At 43.1% G+C, this 26494-nt stretch overlaps 1 protein-coding gene across 2 annotated transcripts in view; it reads left to right on the top strand.

Annotated features, from left to right (window-relative positions):
- Positions 1-26494, top strand: part of KCTD6 (potassium channel tetramerization domain containing 6) — a 58313-nt gene that overhangs the window by 19277 nt on the left and 12542 nt on the right. The window contains exons 2-3 of one of the 2 annotated variants that reach the window (XM_068557548.1): positions 19518-19636; positions 20511-20584. The gene's annotated coding sequence lies outside the window, so the exon portion shown is untranslated. The remainder of the gene's footprint in view (positions 1-19517; positions 19637-20510; positions 20585-26494) is intronic. The other variant, XM_068557549.1, reaches the window with a different exon arrangement.

Raw genomic sequence — 26494 nt, 5'->3', positions numbered from 1 at the left:
ACCTCCCAAAGGTTCCATCTCCAAATACCATCACATTGGGCATTAGGTTTCAACGTATGACTTTTGTGGGGGAAAATACATTCAGTTTATTGCAATGAGGATAATAGTAGTTCCTACCTCATAGGACTGAGGGGCAGGTGCCTTCCCCGGTTCTCTCTCCACAAGGACTGGAGGAAGTCTCTGGGTTCGTGGGCAGTTGGCAGGAAGGTGTGAGGCCCCAGAGAGATACTAGTCATGGCCAGCAGAGCGAATGGTGACTCACTGGTTTATCTACAACTGGTTTCCCCTGGTGAGGAAAAGGATTAGTCTGACCAAATATAGTTCAGTATGTGGTAAAACCCACATAGTCAGAGATGCTAACTAGGTCTCTAAATAAATAAATAAATGTAATATAATGTACATATATACTGTAAATAACATGTAATATAATGTGTTATATATGTTGCATATAAGTGTGTGTAGAGAAAAAAAGAGGCCTAGCTAGCATAGAATCTCTCACTACTTGGTTTTTACCACATACTGAATTGTATTTTATATTTATGTTATCTGATAACATGTATATTACATGTTAACATATATTATGTTAATATATGCGTATTGTATATATGTATATTATGAATTACATATGTTATATGACACATATATTTAGAGATCTAGGTAGCATATCTATTTGGTTTTTACCACATGCTAAATTATATTTTATATTTATTTTACTTTTTGATATCAGAAACTAGTGAAACTCATTACAAGATAGTCCGTGGGAAAAGGTGGATATTTGTAGGCATGAAGCAATTTTCTTGGAGCAGCCCAGAAGGGTTTACTGTCATGGCCACTTTAGGCCTCCTCCCTGCTCCCTGGCCTGCTTCTAACAGGGTGGTCATACACCCTACAGGGTACTATGACCCTCCTGCTCTGGACCTGCCAGGAGCCTTTGAGGAGTTGAGAGAAGTTTGGAAAAGTGGGAAGAGGGCTGAACTGGGAAAAGGCCCAGATGCTAGGCCCGTCTGGGGGCCCTTGGTGCCTGGCCAATTTGGAGTTACTGAGCTTTTTAGAGGCCTGTCCTCTGTTCCGTAACAGCCCTGTCACGTCTGTGCTGCCTGCCTTGGGGTGATCAAAGGCGATGAGTTGACCATGGGAACTAAAAGCAAATGAAGAGAAATGTGAGAATGACTATAGTTAGCATTTATTTATTGAGCAGGTACTCTGTGCTTGGCACTGTGCCAGGTATTTACATATATCTTATTTAATGTAATCCTCCCTCACAACGCCTCTCAGAGGTGGTTATTATTATTAAGAAATTTATTTATTTGGATAGATGATATACTGTGTACAAAATTCAAAGGACATAAAGATTTTACTGTGAGTCTCTAATCGAATAATTCAGGCAAATTAATATAGAGATAAAGCAAATATGGTAAATGGTAACAGTTGTAGAACCTCAGTGGTGAGCATGTGGGAATTCATTGCACTATTCTTTCAACTTTTCTGTATGTTTGAAAGTTTTTCATCATAAATTTGGGGGGAGGGAAAGTGAGTCTCCCCCCTATCCCCATCTCTCTTATGAATTTCTCTCCCAGGAGGCAAGCACCGTTACTAGTTTCCTGCTTCTCCTTCCAGAGATACTCAGATTTTATTAGTGTGTTCGCACAAACTTGCATGCACACGTATCAGTGCCTTAGGTTACATCTGGCACTGCATTGATAGACTTCAGTTTTTGGAAGCTTTAGAAGCGTAGCTGCCTTGGAAAGCCCATCCAGGTGAATTCCCACAGTCCCTTTCCCAGGGGTTGGAGACTCTTTTGTTCCCCAGTCTCACCCCTAGAGGGTGCCCTCCTCCACTCGACTGGAAGCAGCAAATGGCAGAAGGTGCAGAAAGGACAGTATCACGGCCGCTGCCACGTGACTCACGAAAAGGGGGGCCTCCAAAAGTATAAATACTTTTGTTCTCTGGCCTTAGCCACATTTTTTGTGGGAAGGAAAGCTCAGACTCTGAGCCCACAGTTTGGCTTTGCAGTAGCAAAGGAAAAGGTTGCTCAGAAAGCTTCACCCACATGCTGTACTGTGAACTTTTAAAGGATAAATAAAACCCCCCATTTCTGGGCACAAGAAACACTTCATAGCATCCCAGACATTTTGATATTGATTACTTGACTAGACTTAGAAAATTCATTTTTGACCAAAGGAAAGCCATTTTGTTTAATATATTAGAACTTCTTTATAACACTGGGGTTGGAAGGTGCCTGTGAATTAATAACACCAGTCTTATTCTATGTCTGGTTGTTACATAATTTAGGGAGACAAGTTTTCACCACATTATCTCAGGATCTGTGTAAAAATGAACTGTATTATAATAGTGAGTGTATAACTTAAAAATTTTATTTATTTTTATTTCTTTAAATATCTTTATTGGAATATAATTGCTTTACAATGTTGTGTTAGTTCGTGCTGTATAACAGAGTGAATCAGCCGTATGTATACATATATCCCCATATCCCCTCCCTCTTGCGTCTCCCTCCCACCCTCCCTATCCCACCCCTCTAGGTGGTCACAAAGCACCGAGCTGATCTCCCTGTGCTATGTGGCTGCTTCCCACCAGCTATCTATTTTACATTTGATGGTGTATACATGTCAATGCTACTCTCTCACTTCGTCCCAGCTTCACCTCTGAGTCGTCAAGTCCATTCTCTACGTCTGTGTCTTAATTCCTGCCCTGCCACTAGGTTCATCAGTACCGTTTTTTTTAGATTCCATATATGTGCATTAGCATCCGGTATTTGTTCTTCTCTTTTTGACTTACTTCACTCTGTATGACAGACTCTAGGTCCATCCACCTCACTACAAATAACTCAATTTTGTTCCTTTTTATGGCTGAGTAATATTCCATTGCATATATGTGCCACATCTTCTTTATCCATTCATCCGTCGATGGACATTTTGGTTGCTTCTATGTCGTGGCTATTGTAAATAGTGCTGCAATGAACATTGTGGTACATGACTCTTTTTGAATTATGGTTTTCTCAGGGTATATGCCCAGCAGTGGGATTGCTGGGTCATATGGTAGTTCTATTTTTAGTTTTTTAAGGAACCTCCATGCTGTTCTCCATAATGGCTGTATCAATTTACATTCCTACCAACAGTGCAGGAGGGTTCCCTTTTCTCCACACCATCTCCAGAATTTATTGTTTGTAGATTTTTTGATGATTGCCATTCTGAGTGTTGTGAGGTGATACCTCATTGTGGTTTTGATTTGCATTTCTCTGATGATTAGTGATGTTGAGCATCTTTTCATGTGTTTGTTGGCAATCTGTATATCTACTTTGGAGAAATGTCTATTTAGGTCTTCCACCCATTTTTGGATTGGGTTGTTTGTTTTTTTGATTTTGAGCTCCATGAGCAGTTTGTATAATTTGGAGATTAATCCCTTGTCAGTTGCTTCGTTTGCAAATATTTTCTCCCATTCTGAGGGTTGTCTTTTCGTATTGTTTATAGTTTCCTTCGCTGTGCAAAAGCTTTTAAGTTTCATTAGGTCCCATTTGTTTATTTTTGATTTTATTTCCAGTTCTCTAGGAGGTGGGTCTAAAAGGATCTTGCTGTGATTTATGTCATAGAGTATTTTGCCTTTGTTTTCCTCTAAGAGTTTTATAGTTTCTGGCCTTACATTTAGGTCTTTAATCCATTTTGAGTTTATTTTTGTGTATGGTGTTAGGGAGTGTTCTAATTTCATTCTTTTACATGTAGCTGTCCAGTTTTCCCAGCACCCCTTATTGAAGAGGATATCTTTTCTCCATTGCATATTCTTGCCTCCTTTGTCTAAGATAAGGTGACCATATGTGCGTGGGTTTATCTCTGGGTTTTCTATCCTGTTCCATTGATCTATGTTTCTGTTTTTGTGCCAGTACCATACTGTCTTGTTTACTGTAGGTTTGTAGTATAGTGTGAAGCCAGGGAGCCTGATTCCTCCAGCTCCATTTTTCTGTCTCAAGATTGCTTTGGCTATTCAGAGTCTTTTGTGTTTCCATACAAATTGTGAAATTTTTTGTTCTAGTTCTGTGAAAAATGCCATTGGTAGTTTGATGGGTATTGCATTGAATCTGTAGATTGCTTTGGGTAGTATAGTCATTTTCACAATGTTGATTCTTCCAATCCAAGAACATGATATATCTTTTCATCTGTTTGTATCGTCTTTGATTTCTTTCATCAGTGTCTTATAGTTTTCTGCATACAGGTCTTTTGCCTCCTTAGGTAGGTTTATTCCTAGGTATCTTATTCTTTTTGTTGCAATGGTAAAGGGGAGTGTGTCCTCAATTTCTCTTTCTGACTTTTTGTTGTTACTGTATAGGAATGCAAGAGATTTCTGTGCATTAATTTTGTATCCTGCTACTTTACCAAATACATTGATTAGCTCTAGTAGTTTTCTGGTGGCATCTTTAGGATTTTCTATGTATAGTGTCATGTCATCTGCAAACAGTGACAGTTTTACTTCTTCTTTTCCAATTTGGATTCCTATTATTTCTTTTTCTTCTCTGATTGTTGTGGCTAAAACTTCCAAAACTATGTTGAATTATAGTGGCGAGAGTGGGACCCTTGTCTTGTTCCTGATCTTAGAGGAAATGCTTTCAGTTTTTCACCATTGAGAATGATGTTACCTCTGGGTCTGTCATATATGACTTTTATTATGTTGAGGTAGGTTCCCTCTATGCCCACTTTCTGGAGAGTATTTATCATAAATGGGTGTTGAATTTTGTCAGAAGCTTTTTCTGCATCTATTATCGTATGGTTTTTATTCTTCAGTTAGTTAATATGGTGTATCACATTGATTGATTTGCGTATATTGAAGAATCCTTGCATTCCTGTGATAAACCCCACTTGATCATGGTGTATGATCCTTTTAATGTGCTGTTGGATTCTGTTTGCTAGTATTGTTTTTTAATTAATTCATTAATTAATTTATTTTTGGCTGCGTTGGGTCTTCGTTGCTGTGCGCAGGTTTTCTCTAGTTGTGGCGAGCAGGGGCTACTCTTTGTTGTGGTGCGCTGGCTGCTCATTGCGGTGGCTTCTCTTGTTGTGGAGCATGGGCTCTAGGCATGTGGGCTTCAGTAGTTGTGGCACACGGGCTCAGTAGTTGTGGCTCGTGGGCTCTAGAGCACAGGTTCAGTAGTTGTGGCACATGGACTTAGTTGCTCTGTGGCATGTGGGATCTTCCCGGACCAGGTCTTGAACCCGTGTCCCCTGAATTGGCAGGTGGATTCTTAACCACTGTGCCACCAGAGAAGTCCCTGTTTGCTAGTATTTTGTTGAGGATTTTTGCATCTATGTTCATCAGTGATGTTGGCCTGTAGTTTTCTTTTTTTTTTTAATGACATCTTTGTCTGGTTTTGATATCAGGGCTTCATAGAATGAGTTTGGGAGTGTTCCTCCCTCTGCTGTATTTTGGAAGAGTTTGAGAAGCATAGGTATTAGCTCTTCTCTAAATGTTTGATAGAATTCACCTGTGAAGCCATCTGGCCCTGGGCTTTTGTTTGTTGGAAGATTTAATCACAGTTTCAATTTAAGTGCTTGTGATTTGTCTGTTCATGTTTTCTATTTCTTCCTGGTTCAGTCTTGGAAAGTTGTGCTTTTCTAAGAATTTGTCCATTTCTTCCAGGTTGTCCATTTTATTGGCATATAGTTACTTATAGTAGTCTCTCATGATCTTTTGTACTTCTGCGGTGTCAGTTGTTGCTTCTCTTTTTTCATTTCTAATTCTGTTGATTTGAGTCTTTTCCCTTTTTTTCCCGATGAGTCTGGTTAATGGTTTATCAATTTTGTTTATCTTCTCAAAGAACCAGCTTTTATTTTTATTGATCTTTGCTATTGTTTCCTTCATTTCTTTCTTTCTTTTTTTTAATTAATCTTTTTATTAATCTTTTTATTTATTTATTTATTTTTATATTTATTTTTGGCTGTGCTGGGTCTTCGTTTCTGTGAGAGGGCTTTCTCTAGTTGCGGCAAGCAGGGACCGCTCTTCATTGCGGTGCGTGGGCCTCTTCACTATCGCGGCCTCTCTTGTTGCAGAGCACAGGCTCCAGACGCACAGGCTCAGTAGTTGTGGCCCACGGGCCTAGTTGCTCCGCGGCACGTGGGATCTTCCCAGACCAGGGCTCGAACCTGTGTCCCCTGCATTGGCAGGCAGATTCTCAACCACTGCGCCACCAGGGAAGCCCCCTTCATTTCTTTGTCATTTATTTCTGATCTGATCTTTATGATTTCTTTCCTTCTGCTAACTTTTTTTTTAATAGACCTTTATTGGAGTATAATTGCTTCACAGTACTGTGTTAGTTTCTGTTGTACACCAAAGTGAATCAGCCATATGCATACATATATCCCCATATCCCCTCCCTTTTGTGCCTCCCTTCCATCCTCCCTATCCCACCCCTCTAGGTCATCGCAAAGCACCGAGATGATCTCCCTGTGCTATGCTGCTGCTTCCCACTAGCTAACTGTTTTACATTCAGTAGTGTATATATGTCGATGCTACTCTCACTTCACTCCATCTTCCTCCTCCCACCCCGTGTCCTCAAGTCCATTCTCTATGTCTACATCTTTATTCCTGCCCTGCAACTGGGTTCATCAGTACCATTTTTTCTGTTTTGTTTTTTTAGATTCCATATACGCGTTAACGTACGGTATTTGTTTTTCTCTTTCTGACTTAACTTCACTCTGTATGACAGACTCTAGGTCCATCCACCTCACTACAAATAACTCATTATCATTTCTTTTTATGGCTGAGTAATATTCCATTGTATATATGTGCCACATCTTCTTTATCCATTCATCTGTTGATGAACATTTAGGTTGGTTCCATGTCCTAGCTATTGTAAATAGTGCTGCAATGAACATTGTGATACATGTCTCTTTTTGAATTATGGTTTTCTCAGGGTATATGCCCAGTAGTGGGCTTGCTGGGTCATATGGTAGTTCTATTTTTAGTTTTTAAAGGAACCTCTATACCATTTTCCATAGTGGTTGTATCAATTTAGATTCCTACCAACAGTGCAGGTGGGTTCCCTATTCTTTTTATTTATTTATTTATTCATTTTTGGCTGCATTGGGTCTTCATTGCTGTGCATGGGCTTTCTTTAGTTGCATTGAGTGGGGGCTACTCTTCCTTGCGGTGTGCGGGCTTCTCATTGCGGTGGTATTTCTTGTTATGAAGCACAGGCTCTAGGTGCGTGGGCTTCAGTAGTTGTGGCACATGGGCTCAGTAGTTGTGGCATGCAGACTCTAGAGCACAGGCTCAGTAGTTGTGGCGCATGGGCTTAGTTGCTCTGTGGCATGTGGGATCTTCCCAGACCAGGGCTCGAACCCATGTCCCCTGCATTGGCAGGTGGATTCTTAACCACTCTGCCACCAGGGAAGCCCCGGGTTCCCTTTTCACCACACCCTTTCCAGAATTTATTGTTTCTAGGTTTTTTTTGTTTGTTTGTTTCTAGGTTTTTTGATAATGGCCATTCTGACCTGCGTGTGGTGATACCTCTTTGTAGTTTTGATTTGCATTTCTCTAATAATTAGTGATGTTGAGCATCTTTTCATGTGTTTGTTGGCAATCTGTATGTCTTCCTTGGTGAAATGTCCGTTTACATCTTCCGCCCATTTTTGGATTCAGTTGTTTGTTTTTTTGATATTGAGCTCCATTAGCTGTTTGTATATTTTGGAGATTAATCCTTTGTCTGTTGTTTCATTTGCAAATATTTTCTCCCATTCTGAGGGTTATCTTTTTGTCTTGTTTATGGTTTCCTTTGCTGTGCAAAAGCTTTTAAGTTTAATTAAGTCCCATTTGTTTATTTTTGTTTTAATTTCCGTTACTCTAGGAGGTGGGTCAAAAAAGGTCTTGCTGTGGTTTATGTCAAAGAGTGTTTCTCCTATGTTTTTCTCTAAGAGTTTTATAGTGCCTAGTCTTATATTTCGGTCTTTAATCCATTTTGAGTTTATTTTTTGTGTGTGGTGTTAGGAAGTGTTCTAATTTCATTCTTTTACATGTAGCTGTCCAGTTTTCCCAGCACCACTTATTGAAGAGGCTGTCTTCTCCATTGTATGTTCTTGCCTCCTTTGTCATAAATTAGGTGCCCATATGTGCATGGGTTTATCTCTGGGCATTCTGTCCTGTACCATTGATTTATATTTCTGTTTTTGTGCCTGGGTGTTTTTTTGTTTTTGTTGTTCTTCTTTCTCTAATTGCTTTAGGTGTAAGTTTAGGTTGTTTATTTGAGATTTTTCTTGTTTCCTGAGGTAGGATTGTACTTCTGTAAACTTCCCTGTTAGGACTGCTTTTACTGCAACTTAAAAAATTTAAATCAACACAAATAGATAAATGACTAGCTTAAATTAATCAAGTGGAAATGTTTTATTAATATTGACTATGTACAGTAACTTGAAGTAGACTATAAAGTTTTGCCGTTAAGAATGTGTCTAGGGCTTCCCTGGTGGCGCAGTGATTGAGAATCTGCCTGCCAATGCAGGGGACACGGGTTCGAGCCCTGGTCCGGGAAGATCCCACATGCCGTGGAGCAACTAGGCCCGTGAGCCACAACTACTGAGCCTGCGCGTCTGGAGCCTGTGCTCCCAACAAGAGAGGCCACGATAGTGAGAGGCCCGCGCACCGCGATGAAGAGTGGCCCCCGCTTGCCGCAACTAGAGAAAGCCCTCGCACAGAAACGAAGACCCAACACAGCCAAAAATAAAATAAATAAATTAATTAATTTAAAAAAAATTTATTAAAAAAAAAAAAAAAGAATGTGTCTATACTCCACACACAAACTGCTAGAACTGATAAATGGATTCAGCAAGGTAGCAGGATACAAGATTAACATACAGAAATCTGTTGTATTTCTTTATGCCAACAATGAAATATCAGAAAGGGAAAGTAAAAAAACAATCCCTGTTAAATTTGTATCCAGGGGCTTCCCTGGTGGCACAGTGGTTGAGAATCTGCCTGCCAATGCAGGGGACATGGATTCAATCCCTGGTCCGCGAAGATCCCACATGCCGCAGAGCAACTAAGCCCATGCGCCACAACTACTGAGCCTGTGCTCTAGAGCCCACGAGCCACAGCTACTGAGCCAGCGTGCTACAACTACTGAAGCCCATGTGCCTAGAGCCCATGCTTCACAACAAGAGAAGCCACCACAGTAAGAAACCGTGCACTGCAACGAAGAGTAGCCCCTGCTCACCACAAGTAGAGAAAACCCGCGTGCAGCAGTGAAGACCCAACACAGCCAAAAATAAATACATAAAAGAAATAAATTTAAAAAATAAAAATAAAAATAAAATAAAATCACATCCAAAAAAGTAAAATACTTAGGAATAAACCTGACCAAGGAGATGAGAGACTTATATGCTGAGAACTATAAAACATTGATAAAGGAAGTTGAAGATGATTCAAAGAAATGGAAAGATATCCTATGCTCTTGGATTGGAAGAATTAATATTGTTAAGATGACCACACTACCCAAAGAAATCTACAGATTTAATGTGATCCCTATCAAATTACCCATGACATTTTTCACAGAAATAGAACAAATAATCCTAAAATTTGTATGGAACCATAAAAGAACCAGAATTACCAAAGCAATACTGAGGAAAAAGAATAACGCTGGAGGCATAACCCTCCCAGACTTCAGACAATATTACAAAGCTACAGTAATCAAAACAGCATGGTATTGGCACAAAAACAGATATATAGATCAATGGAACAGAATAGAGAGCCCAGAAATAAACCCACACACCTACGGTCAATTAATCTTTGACAAAGGAGGCAAGAATATACAATGGAGAAAAGACAGTCTCTTCAGCAGCTGGTGTTTGGAAAGCTGGACAGCTGCATGTAAATTAGTGAAGTTAGAACACACCCTCACACCATACACAAAAATAAACTCAAAATGGCTTAAGGACTTAAATATAAGACATGACACCATAAAATTCCTAGAAGAGAACATAGGCAAAACATTCTCTGACATAAATCATACCAATGTTTTCTTAGGTCAGTCTCCTAAGGCAAAAGAAATAAAAGCAAAAGTAAACAAATGGGACCAAATCGAACTTATAAGCTTTTGCACAGAAAAGGAAACCATAACTAAAACGTAAAGACAACCTACGGACTGGGAGAAAATATTTGCAAACAATGTGACTGACAGAGGCTTAATTTCCAACATATACAAACAGCTCATATAACTCAATAACAAAAAACCACAAACAATCCAGTCAAAAAATGGGCAGAAGACCTAAATAGACATTTCTCTGAAGAAGACATACAGGTGGCCAATAAGCACATGAAAAGATGCTCAGCATCGCTAATTATTAGAGAATGTAAATCCAAACTACAATGAGGTATCACCTCACACTGGTCAGAATGGCCATTATCAAAAAGTCTATAAATAACAAATGCTGGAGTGGAGAAAAGGGAAACTTCCTACACTGTTGGTGGGAATGTAAATTGGTGCAGCCACTATGGAAAACAGTAAAAAACTAAAAATAGAGTCACCATATGATCCAGCAATTCCACTCCTGGGCATATATCCAGAGAAAACTATAATTTAAAAAGATACATGCACTCCAATGTTCATAGCAGCACTATTTACAATAACCAAGACATGGAAGCAACCTAAAGGTCCATCAACAGATGAACGGATAAAGAAGATATGGTATATATATATATCATACACACACACACATACACAATGGAATACTACTCAGTCATAAAAAAGAATGAAATAATGCCATTTGCAGCAACATGGATGGACCTAGAGATTATCATACTAAGTGAAGTAAGAAAGAGAAAGACAAATACCATACGATACCACTTATATGTGGAACTTAAAATATGACACAAACGAATTTATTCATGAAACAGAAACAGATTCACAGACATAGAAAACAAACTTATGGTTACCAAAGGGGACAGGGGGTTGAGAGGGATAAATTAGTAGTTTGGGATTAGCAGATACAAACTGCTAATGTATAAAATAGATAAACAACAAGGTCCTACTGTATGGCACAAGGAACTATATTCAATACTCTGTAATAAACCACAATGGAAAAGAATATGAAAAAGAATATGTATGTATAACTGAATCACTTTGCCGTACACCAGAAACTAACACATTGTACATCAACTACATCTCAATAAAAAATAAATAATTAAAGAATGTGTCTATAAATAAGTATTTTCAGAAATGAGGCTCTTTGAAAAAAATTTATATGTTGCTTAAGATACAGCATAAATATAGCAATATAGCATAGCTGTTCAGAAGACCAGTTTTGCCACTTAAAGGAATTTGTACTGTAAACATAGTCATAAAAGCAATGGGTGAGGGACTTCCCTGGTGGCGCAGTGGTTAAGAATCAGCCTGCCAATGCAGGGGACACGGGTTCAATCCCTGGTCCAGGAAGATCCCACATGCCGTGGAGCAGCTAAGCCCGTGCACCACAACTACTGAGCCTGTGCTCTAGAGCCTGCGAGCCACAACTACTGAGCCCACGCCTAGAGCCCATGCTCCACAACAAGAGAAGCCACCACAATGAGAAGCCCACGCACCACAACAAAGAGTAGCCCCTGCTCGCCACAACTAGAGAAAGCCCGCGCGCAGCAATGAAGACCCAATGCAGCCATAAATAAATAAATCAATAAGTAAATTTATAAAAAAAAAATGGGTTAAATAGATTTATGTATAAGATGATTCATGGTAACTATTTATAATAGCAAAAAAAGGAAATAACCTAAATATTCAGGGTCTGGATTAAAAAACTTATGTGGGACATCCATGAAATGGAATATTATGAATCTGTAAAAGAAATAAAGGTGCTTTCCGTATACAAGAGGCATATCCATTTTTCTTCTTTACTAGAATATCTTCAGAATGCTTATGAAGGGAAATTTGAGAAATCAGATGATGCTTTCAACCATGATTTTCTTTTCTTTTTTTAAACTTTCTTTTCTTTAATTAATTAATTGATTAATTTATTAAAAAATTTTTTTTTGGCTCTGTTGGGTCTTTGTTGCGGCGCACGGGCTTTCTCTAGTTGCGGAGATCATTGCGGTGCGCAGGCTTCTCATTGTGGTGGCTTCTCTTGTTGTGGAGTGTGGGCTCTAGGCGCATGGGCTTCAGTAGTTGCAGCACGTGGGCTCAGCAGTTGTGGCTTGCGGGCTCTAGAGCTCAGGCTCAGTAGTTGTGGCACACGGCCTTAGTTGCTCAGTGGCATGTGGGATCTTCCCGGACCAGAGATTGAACCTGTGTCCCCTGCATTGGCAGGTGGATTCTTAACCACTGCGCCACCAGGGAAGCCCTAAACTTTTGATTTTAAAACAATTATATATTCACAGGAAGTTGGAAAGATAGTACAGGGAGGTCCCTGTGCCCTTCGTCTCGTTTCCCCAATGGTTGCAGCTCAAAGAACTATAGTACAATACCAAAACCAGGAAACTGATATTGGTACAACGTGTGTGTATGCTATTATATCACCAGTGTAGAATGGAGTAACCACCACTGCAGTCAAGATACACAACTGTTGCATCACCACAAGGATCTCCCTCTTGTTGCCCTGTGTCAGTTACACCCACCCTTCCCTGCACCATCCCTACCCCTGGCAACCACTATAACCGGTTTTTCATCTTTAAAGTTTTGTCACTTTGAGAATATTATGTAAATGGAGTAATGCAGCGTGAGATTTTTTTTTCCACTTAGCATAAAGCCCTTGAAATCCATCCAAGTTGTTGTCTGTATCAGTAGCTTGTTCCTTTTTATTGTTGAATATTATTCCATGATCTGGAGGTACTACAATTTGTTTAATCATTCACCTATTGTATGACATTTTGGTTGTTTCCAGTTTGGGGCTATTGCAAATTAAGCTACTATGAACAATCATGGACAGGTTTTTGTGTGAACATAAGTTTTCATTTCACTGGGATAAATGCCCAGGATTGCGATCAGTGGGTTGTAGGATAAGTGTATGCTTAGTTTTTTAGAAGCTGCCAAATTATTTTCCAGAGTGCTGTACCATTTTACATTCCCAACCACAGTTTTCTTTTCATACAGAATGCTATTGACTAGTGTTACCACAACGGCACGAGGCCAAAGGCACATGAGAATCTGAGCTATTTTGAATTTCTAGAGAAAATAAATTTAATATACATTAGATGGAGGAAAAAAGAGAGGTCAGGACTAATCTCTTTGCTGGCCCACAAGGTCCCATGTTTATTGTCCCAGGTTTTCAGAATAATTCTTCCCTCACCATCAAGCTAACCTTTGGTCGGAAAGCTGCAACACATTGTGCAGGTCACCTGGGTGTACCCCTGACCTATGACCCCTGCTTGTATTCTGTCCCAAGGCACCCTCTGAAGCTTGGTCTCATTCTGGAATGTTCTACCTCCAAGAATAGTCATTTAGAGATTTTAGAGTCATTTCAGAACCATCCCCTCCCAGGGACCTCTGTACTTACACACCCTGCCCCCCAGATCCCCAGCACTAAATAGCATTAAAACTGTTTTGAATATGTCTGTCTACCCTGACCCCCACCCTCCAGGCTTTAGTTGTTAGGGTACAGGCGTGAGGTCACACACTTCCCCATGTCAGGAATGCAGGCTCCAGGTCATGCTGCCCTTCCTGATGTCCTTGGACATATAATAACTCCTGAGCCTGAATTTCCTCACCTGTACAGTTGAGGTTATAGATAACAACAGTACCTGCTAACAGGGCCGTTCGGTTGTTCTGCAGGTAGTTATAGGGTGTCTATTATGGGCCAGCTGAGGATACAGTGGTGAACAAAGAGGAGTCCTTGCCCTCCGGGAGCGCAACTAAAAGAGGAGACCATAACTGCCGTGCTCAGCCCAGCCTTTGGCATGTAGTTGGCCCTTGAGAAATGTTAGTTATTTCATTATTGTAGTTAAACTCAATACTTGTTTGTGGACTTGAATGGAATATGAACCGAGTATTACACATCTGGTCTAGTATAGTCTCATTCATTGTAGTCAGCCATTAATTGCCATTAATTGTTAGGAGTGTGCTGGTTTATCCCATTGCTAAAGTCAGATAAATTGCTGACCAAAGTCACTCCATTTTGTGCTTAACGCTTAGGTTTATTCTGAATTTAATATCTTTTTTTAAAAAAATATTATTTATTTATTTAGGCTGCTCTGGGTCTTAGTTGCGGCACGTGGGATCTTCGTTGCAGCATGTTTAGTTGCAGCATGCGGGCTTCTTAGTTGTGGCATGTGGACTCTTAGTTGCAGCATGTGAACTTGTAGTTGCAGCATGTATGTGAGGTCTGGTTCCCTGACCAGGGATTGAACCCAGGCCTGCTGCATTGGGAGTGCGGATTCTTACCCACTGGACCACCAGGGAAGTCGCCTGAATTTAATAGCTTGAATATCAGATTCAGAAAGTGTCTCTTGCTGCAACAGCTTTGAAAAAGAGAGTCTTTATACAAACTTGCAAAAAAGTCCCTAACAGTGTGTTCAAAGGTCCATGTATTATCAAAAGACTCCCACAACAATAAGGAACAATTTCATTGTTTATAAAAGGCAACATATTTCATAAATACTTAATCAGAAAGACAAAATTTAGCAGGGGAAAAAACCCTTAGAGGAAATTAATTTTTTTAATTTGTAAAAATGCCAAAAGAGGTGGCCAAAAAAAAAAAAGAAGAAGATGGCAGCTGAATGAATGCAAAAATACTCAAAAGAGTATTTGTCTGAATTTTAGGCAAACTGTTCATTATGCAAATTGGTCAATGAACAAACTGGTCACTAGGTAATTTATCATTAGGACATGTGGCTCTGGTCAGAGTAGTCTGTTCCTAGGGTAGAACCAACATGGCAGCCATGGGCAGGTTGGCTATTATGATAGGGCTGAATGGGAGTGTCCTATTGGATGAGTCTAGGTTACACCCCTGCTTCCAGTAAGTGGGGAGAGGGATATGGGGCCTCTCTGACTTCCATATGGTTAAGTTGGGGCACTGTTCCCTTCTATGACCCGCACAACCACAGAGGTCTCCAGATAGTAACCAGCAGATGTTCATTATGGTAAATGAATAGACAGACTCAGGTAATACGGACTCCAGTCATTGTTCATCAACCATCCAGTAATGTGACTTTGCAAAAGTTCCCTAAGCTCTCCTCAGCCTGAGTTTACTCATGCATAAAATGTCAGGGTGGACTTAGATGGTCGCTGCAGTCCCTGTAGGCTCTACGATTTCCCGAGATTTCACTGCTGTCAGAACTCCTCCCATGCTGTGACCTTTCCAGCAGACTAGAGGCTAGAATGGAGATAAGGAGTACCATTTTTTGTGAAGCGTTTGAAGACAGGCAAGACTTTGCTATAGCAAAGGTTAATGTGCTGTGTCTCAAAGATCCATTTCCCCAGGCTCTCAGAATGTAAATGTTAAAGTGATGAAAACAGTGAAATCTAGGCTCTGGTTCATTTGAATCAGGGCTGCTCACCCCTCATGGTGCAGCCCTGGAACAGAGGGCGTCCTCTGTGGCCTGCAGCTTCATAAACTTGGGTTTAGTCTGTCAGCACTGATTTAAAGAGATTTGGTAGTTCAGTTTACTTCTGGGAAAAAACTGACATTCACAGCGGGTTTTGGGGGCTAACAGTGAAACCTGAGCTGGCTTCTTCCCCCCTGGAGGGGCGGAGTGAGTTAGATGTTTGCACGGAAGGCTGTGGTGTCAAGTCTACAAATTCACAGGCCTTATGCTTTCTCCACTTTAAACCGAAAGGTGTTGCAACATAGTTTTAATTGCTAAACCCTAGCTGCAAACCCAAATCTCTGGATTTGGTAAGAATTGGGTGTGAAAGGCTGTGAATAATGGCGGTTTTCTTTCGTTTTTTTTTTGTTATAAATTTATTTATTTTTATTTTTAGTTATTTTTGTCTGTGTTGGGTCTTTGTTGCTGTGCGCGGGCTTTCTCTAGTTGCGGCGAGCGGGGGCTACTCTTCATTGCGGTGCGCGGGCTTCTCATTGCAGTGGCTTCTCTTGTTGCGGAGCACGGGCTCTAGGCGCGTGGGCTTCAGTAGCTGTGGCACACGGGCTCAGTAGTTGTGGCTCGTGGGCTCTAGAGCGCAGGCTCAGTAGTTGTGGTGCACGGGCTTAGTTGCTCCGCGGCATGTGGGATCTTCCCGGACCAGGGCTCGAACCCGTGTCCCCTGCGTTGGCAGGCGCATTCTTAACCACTGTGCCACCGGGGAAGCCCCCTAATGGCGGTTTTCTGCCAGGTGTGTTTATTTGTTTCTCCCCTCCTTCATTTGCTTCCTTGTTTGTGCCTAAGCCCAGACCAAAGGTGTGCTCTCCTCCAGGTGATAGACCTGTACAGGTGACTACAGTTTACCTTCATTTCTATTCCTTGCTGGAATCTATGGACCTTGTATCTACTCCAATCTCCTGAGAACAAGCAACTCTGAATTCTTCTTGCCATAGCTGGTTGACTGACTGATTGTACATCTCAAATGCAAAACTTTGCATTTTCAAATACTTTTGTGTCTGGTTCAGAAGTGACAGAAAAAGCGAGAGCTTACTGGTGGTACTGTCTTCCCTAAAAAATAAGAAATACCCTTCTAGGTCTGTTTAAAAAAAAATTTTTTTTTTTTTGGCCTACTGAGACTTCTTCAATTCTTCCTTCATTTGGGCTTCCTAGCTCCCAGCCAAACTCACTCAGGATGGGATGCCCTGCAGGGTTTTGGCAAGACAGTAAGAACTGGCCTTTATTTATTTATTTATTTGTTTCTGGCCGTGAGGCATGTGGGATCTTAGTTCCCCTACCAGAGATTGAACCTGTGCCCCCTGCATTGAGAGTGTGGAGTCTCAACCACTGGACCAACAGGGAAGTCCCAGAACTGGCCTTTAAATCCTGGCTCGGACACTTGCTATTTGTGTGACCTGGGCTCATCATATACCTCTCTGAGTTTCCACAAAATTTCCATAAAACAGGAGCAATAATAAAACGTACTTCAGGGATATTGTGAGTATACATAATAGGCACTCAATTTCTAGTTCTTACCTCTATGAATTGAATCTATCAATTTAAATATTAAACTTAGGTCCTTCTGAAAACTCTTTAAGAATGCCATGGATGGATGGATTTAGGAATTCATGTTTACCAATACAGCTTAAAGGCGACATTTCAATAGGATGTTTTTAGTTGCAAGGAAGAGAAAATGCTGACCCAAACTGGCATAAATAATAAGAAAATACGTTACCCAACGGTGTGATGGTTGATTCAGTGGCTTACTGGTGTTGGTAAGGACCCAGGTTTCCCTGCTGTCTCTCAGCCTCCTCTACAGTAGGTTGTATCTACTCGTGGTCACAGGTAACTGGAGCAGCAGGTAGAGGCATCATACTTAGACACAGCAATATCCAGAGGTAGAACAAGGGGGCTTTTATTCCAGTGTCCTCTTCTTCGGAGCCAGAAAACCTTTCCCAGAAACGTCCCATCAGGTGTATCCTTACATTTCAGTGGGCAGAACTGAGTCGCATGCTAGAGACGACTAATGAGAATTAAACTAATGAGTCGTCTAATGAGACGACTAAGATGGAATTAAACCACTTAGGATTTATCTCTAAGCTAGGGATGAGGTGAGCATTTCCTAAGTCACGTTGGGGAGGATAGCTCCTTGAATGAAATCCAGGTTCCATTAGCAAAGGAATATGGGGAGGGTTGTTTTGATCACCTCCTCTTCACCCTGTTAGTGAGGAGGGATTCCCACCCTAGGGTTATGGGGGTGACCAAATACATGACACTTGACACTGGGCAGATGAGACTGACAGCAGTTTATTAGTCACCTATACTCAGCCTTGGGGAGGAGGACACCACACACCATGCAGGGCCACATGGGAGGTACACTCGAGAACACAGTATCTGTAGTCACAAGAGGTGAGGTGCCCCTTAGTTGCTGCAGGAGGATGTGATTGGCTTGTTGGAATAATTCCGTGGGCTGGCAGGAACTGAAGCCCACTTCTCAGGGATAAGCAGGAACTGTGCCTGGTCCCTTCAACAAGAAGGGTTATATGGCTAGGGGACCTTATGGGTGCAGCATAGTGGGGAGGGGGACTTGCAGTTAGGCCATTTAAGGTCCTCCCAATTTTATCAGATGTCAAGGCAGCACATACTATTGAACTTTAATGTTAGGGCTTAACATCACAGGGATGGATGTGGGATATATATATGTGGCAGATGACCATCCATCTGAGCAACCATCCCTTCCTGCCTTCTGTCATCCATCCATCCATCCATCCATCCTCTATATCTTCCACAAAAGATTGACATTCTTTCTGCTTCTCTGGTTGGTTTCCATGGTGTCCAGCTCATAGTTGTTTGTGAGTGGTCAACATTTGGATCAGCCCTTCTAGTCTTGTCGCCAACTCTTCACCTTTTTCAACTCTGCACTAGACAGTAGAGTCAACTCATTGACTCTGGAATGTGCTTTGTTCTGCTGCTTCCTTTGCTAGAACCATCCTCCTCTCTTCTCCACTTGTCCAAATTCCCCCTTCCTTGAGCCAAGTCCCTCGGCATTCAAACACACCTTCTCTCCCTTCCCTGAATTCTGGTTCCTCATGTCAGCCCAGAACCTTCATGGCAGTTGCTTTGTGTGAGTGCATAACCACACAATCATCGAAGTCCTGTGAAAAACATCCATGATACAGATACAAAAGCAGTATGACTAGAATCTCTAAGTGAACATTTATCTAGCACCTGGCATGTAGGAGGCACTCAATAAAAAAGTGTAGAAATGGTCAATAAAACACCTGAATAGCCTTAAAATTCTGAACATTATTTTTAAAAGGCTGCGTATTGATTGATATGCAGAGATTTTCAGGGCTCAGAGAAATGATTTCTCTTTTTCAATCTAGGTCACCGTCTAATTGGCTTCAACATTTGCTGCATACACCCTTAGAATTTTCACATTACCTATGCACTGTCTATGTTATTACTAACATGTTTCTTTAAATTGATTCATTTTAAAACCTATTCTAGATCTAAGCAATAGTATCTGTGACATCGGGGGCTTTATGTGCTAGTTATTTTCATGTATCTTAGAAAAAATACACAATTAAGATATCAAATAATTGTCTATGTGACACCTAAACTTATTTTATGTGACACACTTGGGAATCTCTGATCTTGCTATGTTCATATCTACATAATTTATGATAAAAAGCCAGTCAGACACAAAAGACTACTATTGTATGTTTACTATTGTATGCTTTTTTTTTTTTAAAGAACTGACAGCTTCCATTCCTTCCCTGTGTATGCTTTTATATGAACATTTTAGTAAAGGCAAAACTCTAGAGACAGAGGGAACAACAGTAGTTGCCTGGAGCTAGGGATGGAAGTGGGGATTGACCTTGAACAGGGAACTTTCTGGAGTGACGGAAATATTCTAAAACTGGATGGTGGTGATGGTTGCACACTGTATGAATTTAGAAGAATTCATCAAACTCTATATTTAAAATGGATACACTGAATCTTTTGTAAATTGTATCTCAAAGAAGAAGGAGGAAGAGGAGAAAAAGAAGAAAGAAAAGAAATAATCAACAAGGAGGGGGCAAGACGGGGCTTCTGGAGTCCTGGTGATGTTCTGTTTCTTGATCTGGGTGTTGGTTACAAGGTATGTTCACTTTGTGAAAAACTAATCAAACCATTCATTTATGCTTTATGCACATTTCTATATGAGTGTTATATCCCAGTAACAAAATTTACTAAAAAGAAGAAAAAATCAGCCAAGGTAGGGACACCATTTCTTTCCAAGTAATAAAAAGTTATTACTTTCCTGTTTATTATTTTGTATAATCACATTGCCCTGCCAATTTAGTTTCATGATGTTAGGTGTTCAGGTTTTGTGTGTCTTAATACAGAAAGGGTTATAAAAAGATACATTTAGCTACTCACACAAGTGCTATAAGAATGTCAGCGGAAGCAATTGTTTCTTAATTATTCATTGCAATTATCAACATGGACAATATTCAACTTGCAACCAAAATAAATAGATGTTTTAAGAGACCTTGGTGGAACAATCAAATCATCAATCTCAAAAAGTAACCCCCTCTCTCAGCCCAGTTCTCCCACTGCCTGCCAGAGTTTCAATTCTATATTTATCTCTTCAAATCAGCAGTATAGCAATTAGTTATTATAATAAGAGCTACCAATTTATTGTGTGCCGACTTTATGCCAGGCCCTGCATTATCAGAGTTTTTCATACTTTAATTGCCTCACTTCATTTTCACAACAACCCTGCCACAGAGTTGTTTTATTCTACTTTATAGTAGAGGAAACTGAGGCTGAGGGGTCCAGGCCCGCATTGCTGGTGAGTGACAGAGCCAGAGAGCCAGCTGGAGTCCCACCCAGTGTGCTTTGCTCTGTCTGGGACCTGACGTCAGTAACAGGAAATAAGTGATAACGTGTAGAATTCTGAATCCCAAAACATGGCTCTTTACATGGTTACTATAGTTACTTCTCTACACGATGCTCTTGTTTTTTGCCAGGATAACAATGGATCCACTATTAGCCATTGAGGTGTTGAACCTCCACCATCATCATGAAACCCGAGGACATTTCAGTAGGTTTAAAATAGTGTTCCTGCCTTTTTTTTTTTTTTTTAAATTAATTAATTAATTTATTTATTTATTTATGGCTGTGTTGGGTCTTCGTTTCTGTGCGAGGGCTTTCTCTAGTTGCGGCAAGTGGGGGCCACTCTTCATCGCGGTGCGCGGGCCTCTCATTATCGCGGCCTCTCTTGTTGCGGAGCACAGGCTCCAGACGCGCAGGCTCAGTAATTGTGGCTCATGGGCCTAGTTGCTCCGCAGCATGTGGGATCTTCCCAGACCAGGGCTCGAACCCGCGTCCCCTGCATTGGCAGGCAGATTCTCAACCACTGCGCCACCAGGGAAGCCCCCGTGTTCCTGCCTTTTAATCAGACCTTTTATTTCAGAAGCCCCTGGGATATTAACAGATTCCGTACTATGGGAGCTTTACAAATATTGTTATTTGCACCTTGTGTAAAACATAGGGGCTTTCTAAAGGTAATACGGCTGTATTTTAGGCAGAGTCCCACAGGACTCCTTATAAAAGCGATGCATTTGGGTGGGGGGGGGGTGTACACGGGTGCTCCCTCAATGCGTTGAGGGAGGGAGAGGGCATCCAGGCAGGAAGACGTGTGGAAAGAGAGGACTTGGATGTATTAGGAAGAAGAGACTCAGCCTGGGAGGGACAGGACAGAGGGGACAGGAGCTGTGCTTTTCAAGTGAATAAGCCTCTTGCTAAACTAGCAAACCCACGCGGAGGAAGTGGTTTGGATTAAGAATGAGGCAGGAGGAACCAAGGCCTGAAATGTGTTATTGACAAGCATTTAGAGCACTGAGCTGTCAGGGAGAATGAGAACTCAGAATGTGGAGTTGTCTTGCCTCCTGTGTGCCAGCTGGCCATGCTATGGTCAGGCAGCTTTATTCCCTTTTGGCATTTATGGACTCTCAAGGCCTGTGAACTTCGCAGATACGGCACACTAAGACACACACGGGACTAAAGGCAGAAGCCAGATCTTCTGATCCCTTTAATTACAGAGTCATAATGGTGAAGAGGATGGTGACATCCAAGGACGACCACAGGGCCTCTCTCTCACCACTGGTGAGAACCAGATTCCTTCCCCTGGTTCTGTAGCTCCCAGCAGAGTTTTGGAAGCTGATTAAAGAGAAAATCTGTAATAATAGGTAATTAGAAACCTTACAAAGAGGAAAAATGCTCTTATCAAACTTACCAAAGCATCTCCATGGCTGGAAGCGGGGAAGGCATTGGAAACCTCGCCAGCAGCAAGGGCCACTTGTGCCAGCGGTTGGCCGACAGGCTGGGGCAAGTGTGCAGAGGGACTGGAGCTGGTCCCCAGGGGTGGAGCGGGGAGACTGTTTAGAAATGTGTTTCCCAGTCAGCAGCCAGTGGGTAAAAGGCTAAGGAAAGCCTTTTACCAGCCCCAGGAGAACCTCAGCTGGTGAAACCAGTGGCACAATGACCAAAGGCGACTGAGGGGGAGAAAGGGAGAGACACACACACAAAAGAGACAGGACCCACCACCAAGAAAGGCTGAGTTGAGTGGGTTTCTCCACTGGCCATCCACTTGGCTATTCAGAATACCCCAGGAGGGTAGTTGGGAGGAGTTCAGCAAAGTCTTGGGTCCAGATAATCCATGCAATTAGCTGCTTTAAGGTCCCTTTCCTCTTGGGGTCCCTTGGGACCATCTGTCCCCATCTTGGGAGGGGTGGTGGGAGGTAATTGTATGACCACAGGTGGCTGAGTGTAGGTTTAGCCCCCAGGTGACCTGCTTGGACTTCGATAGCTCTCCAAGCAGTTGATCAGCATCCCCCAACCTTTGGGGGCACCTCCCTACCCAGGGGATGGTCACAGCCTCTCTCCAATCTATGGCTGAGGCATACACTCCCACCCTGCTCCCCGCAGGACCCCCCATTTGAATGCTCAAGAGGCTGTTGGGGAAAACGCCCTGAAGGGACACAGACTTTCTTTTTTGCCTTCCTGGTCCACCAATCCTAAGGCTCCCTGAGGCAGGGGGCAGCGTGAGGGGCTCTAAGTGACAGAGGTGAGGTGGGGTGGGAAGGGGTGCTCCCCGCTGTGGGTAATCATCCAAGAGATTCATGCTGCTTTGGGGGCCGAGTTTCATTTGCTGGCTCCTTTTCCTATCTTGTTTACTGTTTTCTCTTTGGTGCTCTTTCATTTCTCTACTCAGTAAACCATACTGCCCAGGGTTATGGCCAGGGTTGTCCCAGGTGAAGCAGGACACCCTGAGTGAAGACTGAGACACAGCCTTCTCTGTCAACAAGGTCACGTTCCAGCTGGTAATGGACAATCATAAACAGAGTGAGTGTTTATGCTCAGTGGGGGCGAGCAGGGGGGTGGTTTGGGAGCCCAGGGATGGGGAGGGGTTGAGGCCAGGGAGATCTCCCAAAGGAGGGGGGAATTGGTGCTGGTTTGTGCTAGAGTTGCCAGATAAAATACAGGATGGCTTGTATTTAATGCAATATTTGTGACAGACTTATACTAAAACAATTATTTGCTGTTTATCTGAAATTCAGATTTAACTGAGCATCCTGTGTTTTCATTTGCTAAACCTGGCAATCCTAGTTCCTGATGAATATACAGGAGTTAGCTGAGTAAATAGAGGGACAGGAGGAAAGGGCATCCTGTGGAGGGAACAGCACGTGCAAAGACCTGGTGGTGACCATGCTTCACTTAAGGAACTGAACATTGCCCAGTGGCTGCAGCATGGAGTCCAAGGGGAAAGGGAGGGGGCAGAGAGAAGGCACTGAACTGTCACCTGTTTGTTGAGGATGTGCTAGGTGCCAGGCACATTGTGAAGATCTAGGGTGCTGTTGTGAGCCAGACAGACACAGGGAGCCCATGGTTCAGCTGAGAAGCAGTGAGGGGAGGAGGGAAGGACAGGCACTGTGGAAGTTATAGCTGGGGGACATCAGCCTGGCTGGGAGGTCAGGGAAGGTCAGGAAGGGCCTCTCTGAGGAGATGACAACATGCTGAAGGACGAGGAGACAGGCTTGCCCCGGGCTGGGGGAAGCGTGTTTTAGGCTAAGGGAACAGCATAATGGAGGCCCTGAAGTGAAAAAATGTGCAGCGGGTCCCAGATGCCAAAATGTGGCAGAGGGGCTGGGGTCCTGAGAGAGAGAAGAGGTGCAGAGGAGGGGGCTGGACAAGTGGGCAGGGGCCGGATCCTGAAGGCAGTGGGAGCCATTGAAGGAGTTTAAAGCAGGCAGGGTGACACAACCAGCTTTGTGTTCTTAAAGGTGACTCACGGTGGAGAGAAGAGGACGGGTGGGTAGTGTGGCGGCTGAGAGAATGAGGGAGGCCAGGAGGGGCTACTGCGGATGCCCAGGATGGACGATTTGGTGGCTTGGCCCGGCGCGATGGTGGTGGAGATGGAGAGAGAGGGAAGGAGAGATGGATCCAGGCTGCACTGAGGAGGAAGACTTGGCAGGGCTGGGTGATCTGGCACCGGGATGTGAGGGGGTGGGAGTAGCACGCATGACTCAAAGCTTCTGGTTTGGACAGATGGGAGGATGGTGGCACCACTTGCTGAGCTGAGCTGGGGACTTGGGAGGCTTGGGGGTGGTGAGGCAAGAGGGTTCAGGTTTGCACATGTTGAAGGTGAGGAAGCTGGTGGTGGACCATGGAGGACAGACTGTGAACGAGGAGAAACCCAAGGGGAGGCAAGCAGAGCTGTGTTCAGATCTCTTCTCAGACTTGGCTGAGTGGCCTTGATCACCGACTTCACCTCTCCTTGCCTTCATTTTCTCACCTGTATTCATGGGATGATGTGGGTCATCTTCACAGTTGTGGGGGTGTGGTGGGAAGCCTCCAAGATCACCCCTAATGACCCTGCCTCCTGGTATTCAGGTCCACGTGTGGTACCCTCCCACACTGCAATAGGGTTGGTCTGTGAGACCAGGAGACTATGGGTATGTCACTTTCAAGGCTGGGTTATAAGAGACATTGTGGCTTCTCTCTTAGATTGCTTGCTCTGGGGGACACCAGCTGCCAGGTTGTCAGGAGAGGCTCATGTGAAGAGGACCTACTGCATTCTGCGAAAAACTACATGAGTGAGCTTGAAGCAAATGTTCCTGCCCCAGCCAAGCCTTCAGCTGACTGCAGCCCCAGCTGACATCTAGACTGCAAGATCCGCTACCTACCTAATCTGCTTCCAGAGTCCTGACCTTCAGAAACTGAGATAAGAAACGTTTGTTGGTGGACTTCCCTGGTGGCTCAGTGGTTAAGAGTCTGCCTGCCAATGCAGGGGACATGGGTTGGATCCCTGGTCTGGGAAGATCCCACATGCCATGGAGCAACTAAGCCCGTGTGCCACAACTACTGAACCTGCGTGCCACAACTACTGAAGCCTGTGCGCCTAGAGCCCATGCTCTGCAACAAGAGAAGCCACCACAATGAGAAGCCCGAGCACCGCAACAAAGAGTAGCCCCCGTTCTCCGCAACTAGAGAAAGCCCGCACGCAGCAACGAAGACCCAACGCAGCCAAAAATAAATAAATACATAAATAAATTTATAAAAAAAAAAAAAGGAAAAGAAACGTTTGTTGGGGGACTTCCCTGGTGGTGCAGTGGTTAAGAATCCTCCTGCCAAAAAAAAAAAAAAAAAAAGAATCCTCCTGCCAATGCAGGGGACATGGGTTCAATCCCTGGTTCGGGGAGATCCCACATGCCGCAAAGCAACTAAGCCCATGTGCCACAACTACTGAGCCTGCACCCTGAGCCCGCGCACCGCAACTGCTGAGCCCACGTGCCACAACTACTGAAGCCCACGCGCCGAGAGCCCGTGCTCCGCAACAAGAGAAGCCACCACAATGAGAAGCCCGAGCATCTTAACGAAGAGTAGCCTCTGCTCGCCACAACTAGAGAAAGCCTGCAAGCAGCCAAAAAAAAAAAAACAAAAACAAAAAAAAGAAACGTTTGTTGGGAATTCTCTGGCGGTCCAGTGGTTAGGACTTGGCACTTCCAGTGCCTGGGACTGGGTTCAATCCCTTGTCAGGGAACCAAGATCCCCCAAGCTGCGTGGTGCAGCCAAAAAAGGAAGAAAGGTTTGTTGTTTTAAGTCCCTAAATTTTGGGACAACTTATGATGCAGCAATAGAGGACTGATCCAGAGGATAAAAGCACTTAGCATAGTGCCTGGCACATAGTAGGGGCTTTAGGAAATGCAGCATCTGTAGGTCTGGAGTTATGGATTTGGGAATCTTTGGGCTTAGAGACAAGAATGGAATCCACAGAGGTGGCTGAGCCAGTCCACAGGGAGGAGTAGATGGAGAAGAGAGTATGGCCTTGGCCAGAAACCTGGGCATAAGGAGTGGGTAAAGCAAGAGGAGGAGCATCTCCATGAGTCTAAGAGGAAGGAGGAAAACTAGAACAGGGCTCGGGGAAGAGGTTGTCCCTAGGAGAGTGTGGTCAGTGACATCACTGCAGGGAGGCCTGAGAGGAGATCTGAGGAGTGTCTTTCGGATTCAACAACAAGGAGTTTTCTGGTGGCCCCACAAGAGCTATGCAGGTGGAGAAGTGGGCCCTAAGGTCAGATTGAAAGCTGTGGGTCGGTATATAAGGGTAAACACTTTCTACCCCCGAGCCCCAAACCAAGATGGTTTACAGGAGAATCCTATAGAAAATCTAAACCACAGAAAAACCCCAATCTTATAGAAGCTGCTCTAGTGGGTAGACACCGATTCCTTAATTTATTTTTTTTTAAATTATTTATTTATTTATTTATTTGGCTGCGTCGGGTCTTAGTTGTGGCACGCAGGATCTTTGTTGCGGTATGCGGATCTTTCATTGCAGCACGCGGGCTCAAGAGCGCTCGGGCTCAGTAGTTGTGGTGCATGGGCTTAGCTGCCCTGCGGCATGTGGGATCTTAGTTCCCCAACCAGGGATTGAACCCCACGTCCCCTGCATTGG

Source organism: Eschrichtius robustus, chromosome 12 (genome assembly GCF_028021215.1).
Source record: "Eschrichtius robustus isolate mEscRob2 chromosome 12, mEscRob2.pri, whole genome shotgun sequence".
NCBI classification, from domain to species: Eukaryota; Metazoa; Chordata; class Mammalia; order Artiodactyla; family Eschrichtiidae; genus Eschrichtius; species Eschrichtius robustus.
The sequence above is the reverse complement of the archived record's forward strand: the minus strand, read 5'-3'. Positions and strand labels throughout refer to the sequence as shown.